A 12,739-nucleotide genomic window follows, 5' to 3' on the forward strand; every position below is an offset into this window, starting at 1 on the left:
CTATGGGTTCAACACCCGATCCTGACCTTCCTGTTCTGTCTTCCCTCTTCACATGCTTTTATTTTTGCAGGGATCTCTGTGAGGGTCTTCGGAGGATAATACAAAGTGGGTTAAAATGCATCCAGTGTCCTCTGTGCTGATAGTAGAGGAAATGAGATGGAAGTGCACGTTATCTGCCTGGGATTACACACCAGCCCTGCTTGGCCTCATTGGAAGGCCTCCTGCAGCAGCCTGGATTAGCAACACAACCTAACAGAGATTCCCAGAAATATAGTTGTATTATGCAACAGCTGTACAATGGTCAGTATGTTTGTGGTAGATTGATGTGCTGGCTGAGCCCTTATCTGACCCATTAGTCAGTTTCTCTTCATCAATCCCAGTAGTTTAACCAATGGGAACAGCCTGCAATTTTAATCATCAGTAAACTCTAGTTGTTCCAGAGAATCTATTCCTAGGTAACTTAGTATATGATTTTAAGATGGAGAGATATCTGTGGATGGGCGTTGGGGTGGGGGGGAATTACTCTAAGCTACTGTAAATAATAAAACTGTTGTGTCACTTGGAATAAGACTAATTTGTTTTGGTAAAGAAACAGCAGGAAACCCTTGGGATTTGTTGGGAAATAAAGCCACAAACCGCCCAACGATTACAGAGCTCTGCAGGGAGGCAAGCACTTCAAAAGCCTCGTAAAGCGTTCTTTCTGCAGGGCTGGGTGGGTTTGAATCACCGGAGAGAAAGCAGCAGTGTGTACCTTTGAACTAGTTTCACTAACGCCTGAAGAGTGAACTGATAATGTGTTATACTGGTGCTTCTGCTGGTCCTCTCATAAGGGCTTTCACAGCGCCAAGGAACCGTTCCCGTTCTGGAACCTCCGAACCTTGGTGCTGTCTGGCGAATCAGACCGCGTTCATACCAGTGTAACCGGAATCATTGAGTGACGAAGGGGCGGGATAAACAAAAATGTCACAACAAGATGCCACCTACTTAACTGGAAATTAGGATAATATGTTCCACTACAGTATCTGAAATAAACACTATTTTCTATGGAAAAACACTTTCTAAACATGTTCTTTTACTAGCCAGCTGCTCCGTTACTGGAATAGAAATGGCTTACGAAGTTCGCGTTCGGGCGTGTACGCGCACATGCGTGTGTGTTTGGTGAGCATGTGAGGAAGATAGAGTGAATAATGAAACTTTTGATAATTTTTAAAAAACTGTAGTTTATTTCTACTTAAACACACACACATGCATGGATTGTATATGATATGGGCCTGTATATATGCTGTGGGGGAGTGTTGTGGAATGGCTCTTGTGGTCTGTGACCTGCCCCCTGACTTAAGGCCAGGTGACATCATATTGGGCTCTCCCTTTTCACACCCCAAGCATCTGTAGTAACTGTGATAGGATCACTGGTAGATATTTGCATACGAAAAGGCCATAAAGACCTTCACACAAGGGCAGAGGGGGCTCTTTACCAGCCCAGCCCTGCAGAGGAGAACAGACACCAGGCTCCAGTGTTGGTATATGTATACCCTGTTTTTGTACTTTAATTAAATCGTCTTAAACTCAATAACTGTTCTTTGATTCATAACCAATAAGATAAATACACAACAAAACACTAATGATTAGATTTAGATTAGATTACATTTTGTCTCCTTCCTTCTTGCTAGTCTTCACAGCCTAGAATATGACACACCCACTGACGACGTCACGGTTCTAGTTTTTGGTTTGCGCTAAGAACCACTATTTTCTAGTTCCAACCAATTTATTTTTGGTCTGAACACGTCGGCCGGTTTCTATGGAGGACGGATCGTTCCACAAAGAAATACAATACACACATCGAAATGCAATACATGAAATGCAAATGCAAAAAATACAGAACATTTGTGCCAAAATTAAATCAATACAGCCGTATTGTATTTTGAGATGTGTGCATTACATTACATTTCGAGATGAGTTTTGGCACGATAGGCACGTGATGATATTCTAATCATGTTATAGGCTGGTTTTGCGGCTGGGGGGGGAGGGGGGGGGGAGTGGCTGTAACAGAATGGTTATAAGGTTATGGACCTGTCTTAACTCAGAGTTCGCCACTTACGAACTGCACTGGCTTTGACCGGGGGAATTTACAAACACACACCCACAGAACCGAGAACGACACAGACACCAATGTAGGCAATGTAATAAACGAATGTAGGTCAGGGGAATAAAGGTTAAATAAAGTTAACTTAGATACGTCTTCTTTTAAAACCATAGGACTGAAAACCATTCAACTACGGTTCTTCCTATTCGGGGTTAGGCTAAGAACCTTGAGCTGCTATCGGGAGCCTAGGAAAGAGCTCCAGAAAGACTTGGAGGCAGCAGGTACAACTGTGACAGAAAGGACAGTAGGCTGGCAATGCACTCCACCACCTCTGTGCACGTTCAGCCCGCAAGACTCCACTACTGATTTTTTTTTTAAAGAAAACATTGAAGCTCGTTTAAGGTTTTCCAAACAACATTTGGACGAGTCAGTGAACTACTGGGAGCATGTACTTCGCCCCTCGTCGAACCGGGCGTAGAAGGAGTTCAGCTCTTCCGCCAGCAGGGGGTCGCCCTCAGCGGCTGTGAGCCTGTTGGCTCTGAAGTTTGTCATGTGCTGAACCCCCTGCCACACCTGCCTGGAGTCGTTGCTCAGGAAGCATTCCTCAATCTTCTCTCTGTGGTCTGCCTTGGCCTCCCGGATGCCACGGTTTAGGTTAGCCCTGGTGGTGTCAGTCATCCATGGCTTCGTGTTGGGGTAGACCCGGACACGTTTGTCCACGGTGGCTGAGTTGGTGCAGTTCACTATGTGGTTCAGAACCGACGACGTGAACTGTTCCAGGTCCTCATGCTCATATTCCTGCCATGAGGTGTCATTCAGGCAGATTTGCAGTGGAGCGGACCCTGCTGGCCAGGTTCTGACAGTCTTAGTGGTGATGGGAGCACTTTTCCTCATGGGACTGTAGGCTGGGATCAGGAGGATGGACACGTGGTCAGACATGCCTAGATGAGCTAGCGGTCTAGCTTTGTAGGCAAGCTTGATGTTGGTGTATACCTTGTCCAGTGTGTTATCTCCTCTTGTTGCACATTTAACATGCTGATAAGACTTGGGGAGTACTACCTTCAGGTCAGCATGATTAAAGTCCCCCGCGATTATATGCACTGCTTGAGGATCTGTGCTCTGTCCACCACTGATGACGTCATGTAGCCGGGCTAATGCTAAGCTAGCATCCGCGCTTGGTGCAATGTAAACAGCTGTTATGTACACTGCGTTGAATTCCCTCGGGAGGTATGTGGGTCGGCATTTAACAGTCAAATATTCCAGGTCTGGGGAGCAGTGGCTACTCACAGTTTTTGTGTTTAAGCACCAGCTGTCCTTCGTAGATATAATGAGGCCGCCTCCGCGCTTCTTCTCGCTGAGTTCTGTCCTGTCTGCCCGGTGGAGCGAACGGCCTTTTAGCGTGACCCCAGAGTCAACAATGGAGGCGCTGAGCCAGGTTTCTGTGAGAATGATCACACAGCTGTCCCCCACGGTGTTGTTGGTGGCTACCTGCAGTCTCAGTTCGTCCATCTTGTTAGCTAGGGATCTTACATTAGAGAGGAATATACTCTGCAAATCTGGTTTATCCGGGCACCTCCTTAGCCACGCTAGCAGGCCACCCCTGCGGCCCCGACGTTGCTTGCGGTCCCTACGCCAACATTTGCGCCTCAGGGTCGGGACTGTGAACCAGTCTCTCCCCGGTGATCGTGCAGTGTCGTCCGGAATCCTTTGTTGTTTCAGAAACTCCGCTGTAACTGTTCTCCCGTTTTGCGCACCAACTTCTAGTAAGTCGTGCCTGCTGTAGGTACTATTTACACAACAGTTCCCTATAAGTACTGAAATAAAAATGTACATACAAATGTATTTAAAAGCCCTAAAAAGCACCGACGTAAGGAGCTCTCCCAGCCTCGCGTGTGAACGCGCCGCCATCTTGGATTTTGATGCGTGGGTGGACTTTCCAGCAGGACAACGATCCAAAGCATACAGAAACTCACAAAATGAGAAAGAAAATCAACTTGTTGGAATGGCCCAGTCAATCAACTGACTTAAACCCAATTGAACATTTGTGGAAGCATCTGAAGCAGAGGTCGGGCCCGGGGCTGTCAAGCAGGTGCCGCAGTGAAGTGCAAGCTGCTTGGCCTGCCTGTCACACTACCCGTGTCCATCTCTCCCCCGTGACCCTGCAGAAAACAACAAACACCGCTGTGCCTCTCTGTCTCCTCTGTGCCGAACTCTCTACGCGTCAAAATGGGACTACTAAACGCGAGATCGCTAACAGAAAAGACCGCGGGTCTGATTATTTTGTGCAAGGAACAAGACCTGGATTATTTATTTTTAACAGAGACCTGGCAAACCGCAAGTGAGTATACTCCGGTATTGACTCCGGTATCGATACGGAAGCGGATGGGGGGCCAGTGGAGTGAAGCCAGGATAGGGGTTATGTGGTCACGCTTCTTGGTGCCGGTGAGTAGTCGAGCAGCAGCATTTTGGACTAGCTGCAGCCGACGGAGCAGAGACTGGTCGATGCCAACATACAATGAGTTGTAGTAATCCAGCCGGGTTGTTATGAAGGCATGGATCACCTTCTCTAGGTCCTTCCGCGGAAGATAAGCCCTTGTTTTAGCGAGGAGTCTGAGGTGAAAAAAGCTATTTTTGACCACAGAGCAGACCTGCTTGGTGAATTTGAAGTCACTGTCAAACATCTAAAATCAATTTAAGATACTTAGACACCTCCCCTAGAGATAGGGGCCTTTCTAGGCTCTCACCTTCATCAGCACTCACAGTAGGTAAAACCAAATTATCCAAAAATTAGTCCATTACTAGAGAATCTGAAGGGGGATTAGATAGATATAGGTTGGTATAAAACGAGGCAAATGCATCATTTATACTAGAGATCTGAGGTTAGAGAATGGGAAGAGTCATAGATTTGCGAAATTCAGTTGATGGGCTAGAAGATGACTAGCCTTGTCACCAAATTCATAATGTCCCTTTCGTCCATCTCAGGAGATATTCCGCTTTGCCTGTGGACAGTAAATTAAATTGAGTTTGCAATCTCAGCCTCTCCGAGTATAGTTCAGGGGAGGGAGAAGTAGAATATTGACGGTCTATCTAAGATTGATTCAACTAAATCATGTTGTTTCTGTCTATTCTGCTTAGCAGGATAGGCACTGTATGAAATGATCTTCCCTCGAATCACTGCTTTAAAGGTTTCCCACGGGAGAGATGGAGAGGTTGTCTCAGATGTATTAGTGTTGATAAAAACATCTATACTGGTGGATATAAAATCACAAAACTCTTTACTTGAAAGCAAGCTAGAATTGAATTTCCTCTAGAGATTGTCCTCTTGTTTTAGGCAAAAAATAAAGTTCGAGAATTTCTGGAGCGTGATCGGAGATAACTATGGCTGAATATTCGGAGGACACAACTGAAGGGATAAGGGATTTATCTAAAAATAAATAATCAATACGAGAGTACACATTTGAAAAGAAAGTATTTTGTGGTCGGGTGAAGGAAACGACAGGGATCAACACAACCCACCTGAGAACCCACCTCATAAAAGTAGACACTGCTCTGGACATTGCTGACGGTGTTAATGATTTGGGGTGTGAACGATCAAGTTTTGGATCAATTAGTAGGTTGAGGTCCCCCCCCCCCAAATAAGATGGTGAGAAGGCATGGCAAAGAAGAGAAAAGTGACGTCATAAAACTAGGATTATCCCAATTTGGAGCGTAAACATTAACCAGCACAACTGGGACTAGAAAAAGGGTGCCACTGACAATGGTGTAGCGCCCATCGGGGTCTGATATTATCTGATCCGGAGTGAACTGCAATATTTTGTTAATGAGTATGGCAGTGCCTCATGATCTACTATCAAAATTTGAATTAAAGATTTGACCAATCCAAGCCTTAAGTAATTAAGTGTGATCATTCACCCGTTCCTGAAGAAATGCAATGTCCATTCTTAAAGTTTTGAGATGAGAGAGAACTCAAGATCTCTTAATTGGACCATTCACCCCCCTCACATTCCAACTAACAAATCTAACGGGCTGCCCTCCCACGGCACCAGGGTTTCCAGCTGGGTTAGCCATTTAGTACTAGCAAGAGAGCGAATGAGTGAGGTGTAAAATAACACTCTAGAAATACGATGACCTGACAGAAGATCAAAACTGTATAAAATACAAAAAAACATGCAAAAACAGTACAGGAAAATAAAGATACATATAAAATATAACAGTATGTTTGTTACCAACAAAAATAAAATAAAACAAAATCCAGGCCAAATGCGATTTGTAAACACATCTAAAATGCAATGTACACATCTCGAAATGCAATGTACACATCTCGAAAATACAATGTACACATCTCAAAATGCATTGATTTCATTTTGGCGCAAATATTCCGTATTTTGGCATTTGCATTTCGATTTACATGTGTTGCATTTCCATGTGTGTATAGGTTCCAGACTAGGTTTGGGAACGCGAACCGGAACGGTTCCTTGGCGGTGTGAAAGCCCTATCAGTGTCACTGTCCATGGTTCTGAATCATCCTAACTGGTCAGGGCATGAATTGAGGCGCTGTCCATGGTGCTGACCATTGCATTGATCCTCCCTCTCATGCTCTCCTCTGCCCTCTCTCTCTTACCCTCCTACTCACCCTCTTCCTCCATGTCTCTGTCAGTCATTACTATCAACTGAGAATCATAAATAAATCAAATCAGAATAAAGCACCATTTCCTGAGGGTCAGATAGACATTTCAGACGGCGAAAATCATGACAATCATCTAATGTTTCGCCATCCGCCTTCCCACCTCCCCCACACACACCCCAGGCCGGGTGTTAATGTGGTAGAGCAAGGGAGGAATTGAGAGGTTGAGATTCAGCCCTCATCCTGGAGGGCCTTAATTCACCAGGTCCCTCCAGCTCTCATGAGCATCCTTCTCTGACTGTTATTGGGGGCAAATTGGTCTAATCATGGTGATGGGAATTGCAGCAGCAGAGGCAGGCGCCCTTGATGTGAAATGCAGTGCAACTCTCATTCTTACAAATCTGGTGAACACTTATGTTTTTTTCTTTCAAAAAAGAGAAACCAATTTCCCAGTTGTTTCATATCGAAAGGCAGTTTGAATTGTGGTGCTCTACTTCACAAACAGCATATAAGAATATAATACAAAATGGTGGTGCAATGTTGTTAGCGTTTGTTGATGCTAATATGCAAAATTGTACCTGCTGTTATAAGAACATGATTTTTTTTAAGAGACTTTGAAGAGAACTGACCTTTCCATGGTTTGAAAGGCCTCTAAAAACTAAAAATATAATGCACTGAAGGGAAAATCTTTGTCTTCTTTGGGAGGAAAAAAATTAAGTATTTATCCCTTCCTCTCTCTCCCTCTCCATTGCTCCCACATTCTCCTCTACCAGATAGCTGCTGTTGCAATTGAACGTTTTAATGAGCATCAGAACAGATGTGGCATGTGTCACTCATCCCTGTTGAAAGGTGGAGTGATATCTGTGATTGATGGTTGCTTTTTAATCAGGGTCTCTAAAGCTAGTGAACTCTAAGCTCACAACAAGCTCACAACAAGTGGAAAACCTTGTGCGAACTGCGAATCACCAAGCGAATAGAGAGCATTCAGCATCTGTGCATGTTGATGTGGCGTGGCAAACACCTTCTCGGGGTGCCCCCCGTAAGTAGCTAATGACTGCCAAAAGCAAGAAGCGAAACAAAGTTTGCCAATCAGGGCCCCTCACCCGGGCTGGTGTTCGGCAGCAGCCGGGGGAGAGGTCTGCTGACCTCGAACCCAGAATACTGCAGCTGAACACCGAAGGACTAACCCCCAGTAAGATCGACATCATCGAACACCTGGCCAATACCACCAAGGCCCTCGTCATTCTCCTCCAGGAGACCCACTGCATATCAGCAGACAAGCTAGTTCTACCAAACTTTGAGCTAGCTGGGTCTACCCTGAGCAGGAAGCATGGCCTCGCCACGTTTGTCCAACAAAGGTTGAGCTGGACTCTCACTGACCAATCCCCGGCTGACTCGGAGATTGAGTGGCTGTGCGTGGACGTTGCCGGTCTAAAAATCGTCAATGTCTACAAACCTCCACCCTCGCGAATCACACCGGTGTGTCTACCAGTGTTCCCCCACCCCTGTATCTATGCTGGTGACTTCAATTGCCAGCATGAAGACTGGAGCTACTGTACCAATTCACCCGACGGAGAGAACCTGGCTGTCTGGGCAGCTAATAACACCCTGGCCCTGTTGTATGACCCCAAGGGCGCAGCCAGCTTCCGCTCCGGTCGCTGGAACACTGGGACGAACCCTGACCTGGCATTTGCGAGTGCCAGCGCTGACAACCGGCTCCCCGATAGACGTGTACTAGGAAAGTTCCCGAGGTCTCAACATCGACCCTCACTGATAACAACGGCCAAACTCGTGAACCTTGTTCCGAGTGAGCCAGTGAAACTTCCGAAAGGCCGACTGGAAACGCTTCCGCCTCCTTACCAACAAATCCACAAGGCACCTCCCATCGCCTAACTCTAACAACGTGGATGAGGCGTATCGGGACTTCTGCGGCATGTTGGTGAAAGCGGCAAAAAAATCCATCCCACGCGGACGTCGCATTAGCTACAAACCGTGCTGGGATGAGGAGTGTGAGAAGCTCCACTGTGCTTTCCTCCAGGCCCCTGCAGGAGCTGAGTCGGACAACAAGCCTTGCTGTCAAGACTCAGCCGTAAAAGACAGGAGCACTGGGAGGAGGCTATTGACTCCATCGACTTCTCGCACTCCAGCCGTAAGGCATGGAGTAACATGAACAATCTCACTGGTAGGTCCAGACACTCCCCCCGTCACTGCCCCATTTCTGCAAATAAAATCGCATCACAATTTGTGAAAAGTGGGTCATACGAGGGCAAAGACCGCGAGTCGTCTCGGCTTGTGGCAAAAGAAGTGTCAGACCTCTGGAGGGCCCCAACACCTAGCAGTGACTACATCTCCGGTGAATTCACCCCGGAGGAGTTCGCTGCTGCCCTCCAGCATCTAAAGCCAGGGAAAGCTCCGGGGCCTGATTCCATCTGCCCGGAGCTTATTCTCCATGCCGCACCCGCCTCGAAGTCCTGGCTGAGAGCGTTCCTCACTTCCTGTTTGCGCCAACTCAAGATCCCCAAAATCTGGCGAAGAGCCCTAGTTGTTGCGATCCCTAAACCGAATAAGCCTGAAGCGGACCCTAAGAGTTACCGTCCCATCTCTCTGTTATGCATCCCCTTCAAGATCCTCGAGTGCCTCATCTACGCCCGTATCGAACCAATTGTCGACCCGCTGCTCCCACGTGAGCAGGCCGGGTTCCGACGCGGGAGGTCGATCGTAGATCAAGTCACCTTATGACTCAAGACATCGAGGATTGCTTTTCGGCAAAAAAGGCCGGGGCCGTCTTTATAGACCTGACGGCTGCCTACGATACCGTATGGCATCGCGGCCTCACCTGCAAGCTGCTCCGCCTGCTGCCGGACAGGCACATGGTCAGAATGATCATGGAGCTCATCCGTAACCGCAGTTTTACCCTCACCACCGGTTGCGGACAGCTAAGCAGGCTTCGACGCCTTAAGAACGGCGTCCCTCAGGGATCGGTCCTGGCCCCCCTCCTCTATAATATATACACCTATGACCTGCCCAACACACTCTCGTGGAAGTACGCCTACGCAGACGGCCTCGCAGTGGTGTACTCTGCTGGTCTGTGGAGGGGATTCTGAGCCAGGACATGCAGACACTAGTGGCATACTTCCGGAAATGGAGATTGAAGCTTAGCGAGGCAAAGACGGTGTCGGCTGCCTTCCACCTTAACAACAGGGAGGCTAAATGTGAGCTTAGAGTACACCTAGATGGAACTCCCCTGCCATGTTCCGCTGAGCCAATCTATCTCGGCGTGACATTGGACAGGACGCTCACGTTTCGCCGACACCTCGAGTCACTGCGCAAGAAATTAACAGCTCGTGTGGCGTTGATGAGGCGACTGGTTGGCTCGGGCTGGGGCGCCGGCGCAAGGACCTTGCGCACGGCAGCCCTAGCCCTCGTTTATTCAACTAGTGAATACTGCGCCCCAGTATGGTGTCGCAGTGCCCACACCCGCCTCATCGACTCGCCTATAAACGAAGCCTTGCGCATTGTGACTGGATGCCTGCGTCCTACTCCCGTGGACAACCTTCTCATCCTAGCAGGCATCCAGCCCGCAGGCCTCCGCCGCATGGGAGCCACAGCACGTCTCGCCTGCCGGGCCGTGGAGCTTAATAACCATCTGCTCCATGATAGGCTCACTATAACAGCGGAGCCCTCCCGGCGTCTCAAGTCGAGACACCCATTTGTGCCTGCCGCACAGGATCTCAGGCAGCAATGCAGAGATCTTAACATCAGTGCGGCAGGATGGGCGGATTATATGTGGCGCGCGGAGTGGGAGGCAAACACCTCCAAACTCCGCGACCACATCCCAGTCGCCGGCCCTGAGCCCCTCGGGATGGACTTGCCAAGGCTATCCTGGGTGAGGCTCAATCGTCTCCGGACCGGCATCGGGCGTTTCCGCTCATCAATGCACAGATGGGGCTTGGCCCCAAATGCGTCGTGCGAGTGTGGTGCAGAGGACCAAACCACAGACCATGTTATCCTGGATTGCCCGGTGTGCCACCCCCCCAACAGGATGCATGGTCTGTCGGTATTAGATGACGAGACGATGACGTGGCTTCTGGAGGGGTGTCTAGAAATATAGCCCGGGTGAGCCCCTCAACCAGGTCTCGGGGTGGTAAAAGGGTAGCCCCTCGGCCCCGAGCCTGGTGGAGTGGAGAGGAAAACAACTACCCATACGTCGAAGAAGAATCAGGGAAAACATGTGGATGATTGAACTTGATGGAAGTTATTTGAAATCCAGATAAAAATAAAAAAAAACATGACAGAGAATCACAGGGATGTTTGAGGCTATCTCACTCAAGTTGATTTCACAGTCATACATAGCAATGTAGTACGTTGAGATTTATATAATCAGCAGTAGCTGTGGTCCCGCAGTCTTTGAAATGAATTGGGATGAAACCATCTCTCCTTTGGGTTTTCTCTGAGCAGGAGAACATGCTTAAATGCTTTCTTTCCTTTTCTTTTCCAAGGATTTAATGATCTGCAAAATTGAATATTTAGCATTGGTACTTATATTGAAAAACTAAAAAATCTGTATCAGTACAACAAAAGAAAATCAGTACATAGTCAGTTTTACATTCAGTGTTTGGAATAGCCTGTGTTAGGTGTTGTTAAGTCCTCCCCCAGGTGGTCTTACTAGGGAGTAGGAGGAAAGTAACAACCTGAGTGAACACCCGCCTTAGGTAACTGGAAAACCCTGTACAGTAGTGTGGTGCTCCAAGCCAACACACCAACAGTCAGTTAGACCTTTAAAGAAACGGCTTTTATTTTGACAGATCAAATTCAAATGTATTAAACCACAGGGGAATAGGAGAAGGGCCGTGCAAGCGGGCCACCACAGAACAAACACATATATTTTTTTTAATTGCACAAACCAAGCGAACAGAATAAAGCAAACTAACATGGCAGAGCAGTACAAACCAAACACCAACATCTTCCCCCCAAACACAGGCAACAAAATACATTATAGGAGACAGACCTGTAGGAGAATGATTGGACCACAGGGCAGGGGGTGGATAGGAGCCAAGTGGATTGGGTTAGAGTTGATTGCCAGGACACCCAGCGCAGCAACAGACCAGGGGTCGGTTGCACCACTTCTTACTAAGTAGCCTAAAGATAGTGTGATGCGTACAGGACAAGGACCAATACGATATGTGCAGTGTGCAAGTATTCTTTGTGTGCACTCCTTCATAATACGTAGGCAATATTTCTTATGTCGGTGGAGATGGTATCCATTTCAAAGCGTTTCTCCTCTTTCATCGCAGTTGCTCATTTCTCCAGTTTCTATGCGTACGCATGGGTGCCAGTGTCGTTAGAGGTGCGAACAGTTTCACGCCAAGTTCCTTTTTTATAAATCCCACATTTGCGGGAAAACGTACGTACGCAAGTCACACAAAACAAAGGGTGGGACAAGACACTCGTTCACGTGTGCAACATTAGAGTTGATTGTGATTCATAAAGGGAAGCAGGCGTGGAGCTAGCAAATTCCACTGGCGTGCGCACCGTTTTATAAATCCGAATGTTGGTGACGTAAACGTTCAGATTGCTTTGCAAAGGTGCGTAGGTACGCAAAGCTTTATAAATGAGGCCCCAGGGGGGAGGAACTCCAATGACAACACCTGGGGGAGACAAAGGAACACAACCAAAACACAAAAGCAGCACGGACACACACCAGGGGGGTATTCCATCAATGTCGCTAAAGGAAAAAACCCAGGCTTATTCTGATAAATCTCGCGAGATCTATAAAAAAAAGATCCAGGCATATCTTGATAAATCTCTCGAGAGTTATATAAAAAAAAGCCTGGATTTTTCTTTAGCAACGTTGATGGAATACCCCCCCAGGCCATAACAAGTGTGCATCTGCAGAGCTGAGTTTTTGTTGTCGTAGGTTTTGTGGGTTTTACTGTAGGGTGTGTGTGTCTGTATCTGTGTGTCTACAGTATGTGTGTTTGAGAAGTCTGGGTAATAAATCCATATCCTTCACCACAATCACAGGAAGCCCA

This window comes from Nansenia antarctica (assembly GCF_963989245.1).
Source record: "Nansenia antarctica genome assembly, chromosome: 3".
NCBI classification, from domain to species: Eukaryota; Metazoa; Chordata; class Actinopteri; order Argentiniformes; family Microstomatidae; genus Nansenia; species Nansenia antarctica.